Genomic DNA, 2,470 nt, shown 5'->3' on the forward strand with positions numbered 1-2,470 from the left:
CTTGAGCCGCCCAACCCAGTTCCAACACTTGAGTTGGATTCTTCGTCTCGAGAACAAAGTCCAAATATGTCAATTTCAAGAGATTTGCCAAATAGGGCTGGGCGCAGATATCCCGTCAGGAAGAGAAAAGCACCTGTTAAGCTAAATCTGTGACATTGATAGTAGTAAGGAACTTTTTTAGGGTTGAACACTGCCTGAGCTCTGGAGACATTTATGTTACCCTTTTTGTTGATGTTTACAAGTTTTTAGTGACTTATTAGTCTTTTTTTCAGATATTGTGAACTCGACCAAACAAACAGTTTCTTCAGTAGTTTAGTGCTTTCACATATTAGAAGGGGAGGAAGTGTTATGTATTCGTTATTTATCTGTCAGCGGTTGTTGTCTACGCATGCGCATTAAAGCAGGTTTGCTTGGGAGTAGACCGCCATGTTGGAAACGTGTATGCTCTGGTTGTGTATCTCATCTGGTTCAATCTGACCCTGTTTGGAACCATCGACTGGTTTCCCCATATTTAACAACGTTGACTGCTGCCTGTAATATTAAAAACGCTTCAGACTTGAAAGCGTGGGTTTTATTTTAGTTGCTTGACACTCGTCATGCCAACATGAGCAACTTTGGTAGACTTTCGAAAACTGTTAGTTTGTGTATATCGCACAGTTTATAAGAAAAGCAAACCTTTGAACCCAAAGTTAACGAGATTCAATGTACTTTTCAGTGAAAATAACATCAGCAATGAAAGAAAGCGCCGTGATGTCTAAAATACAGCCACATTTTTCGTACAGACACACACTGGTACAGATGAACTGAGAAAAACTGCTTGTATAATGCCATCGACATTTTTGTGCTTCTGAAATGTTTTATGATATATTAAATACCGGAATAACTTTTTCCAAGGGCTACAGTTACTGTTTTAATTCATTAACTTGACGTGAATTGGAATGAAAGACGAGGATCGCTCATGAAATTTTTTTCTCTAGCATCTTTCAGCCACGCGCTGGTGACTGAATCAGTGAAGTTTTGCACGATGTTTCTTTGTGCCACCCCCTTGAATATAATAATGATCTATAAGTTTTTTGAAAAACATTGATAAACATTTACTTAAATTCGAATAAAAGAAATTAATCGATGTCATTTACGGTTTGCATTACAGAAAAAACTGAGAAAGAATTGTTTTGAGTAGCGCTTCCCTAAAAAGTACTCTAGAGAAGTCAGAGAAAAAGAATGGAGTTGCGGATGGGCATAAAGGTCGTGCAAAGGAGCCTGCAGAAAGGTTAGTTATACAGAAGCTTATCCCCTGTTAATTCAGATAACTTCAGCACTATATATATATATAACTTCAGCACTACATATATATATATATCTCCATTTTTTTACAGCTTCTTTCTTTGTTTAGTTGAAAATAAAAACATTATTCACCAACTGGAATAATAAACTCAAAACAAAAGAATAAAAATGTGAAATAGCAGGCTTTAAAGTAATTCACACACAAAACTGATGCCGACATGTTCATTTCATGGCGCTGCATGCCGCCCTCTACGCAATTGTAAAAATTGCGCTCATAACTGCAAAGATCATAGCTTCACTTCACATTTCATCATTGATTCATTCCTCACGGGACCATTAGAACACACAAATGACCAGCTCCCAACGTCAGTGGCTTCAGAGCTTGGTTGGTTAGAGCGTCACACCGGAATCGCGAGGTCACGGGTTCAAACCCACATCAGGACTTCGGTCTTGCCAACACATTTAACCTGCATTGTTAAATAAAGATGTATGTATGTATGTATGTATGAAGTCCTGAATTTTTCAGGCTTCTCTACGCAATTGCAAAAATTGCGCTCATAACTGCGAAGATCATAGCTTCACTTGATTTCATATCCGCAGTTCATATATGATTCATTTCATATACCATTTCATCATTAAAAAACAATGGATGAAGTTCTTATTTGATTCAAAACGTTGTAAAAAGGTAATTAACTGGATGAGAAATATGACAATGAATAGTATCAGTCATCCAGTTGACAGTAAACGAAAACAAAAATAATTCACTTACTGGAAAATTATAGACGAACGATCGACGTTTCGGCCATATCACACTGCCTTCATCAGGAATCTGCCGAGTCAGCTTGGGTCACGCAAGTGTGACGTGATAGCTGACTCGGCAAGTCCTGTAACGCACGCTCTCAAGTGTGCGATAGCACCATAGCACGAACCGTATGCCCTCTCCAAAACAGCTTCTTTAATGCCACGTCCACGTGACACTTGCGTGACCCAACCTGACTCCGCAGATTCCTGAGGAAGGGCATGTGATATGGCCGAAACGTCGATTGTTTGTCTATAATTTTCCAGTAAGTGAATTATTTTCGTGAATGAGAAATACACGCTTCAATCATTTGCAATAAGTGTAGCCACGAACAATTTTGAGTCAAAATGCCCGGTGTTAAACGCGGACGTCAGAGTTTTACTTTTG

This window comes from Montipora foliosa, chromosome 8, assembly GCF_036669935.1.
Source record: "Montipora foliosa isolate CH-2021 chromosome 8, ASM3666993v2, whole genome shotgun sequence".
Taxonomy (NCBI): domain Eukaryota; kingdom Metazoa; phylum Cnidaria; class Anthozoa; order Scleractinia; family Acroporidae; genus Montipora; species Montipora foliosa.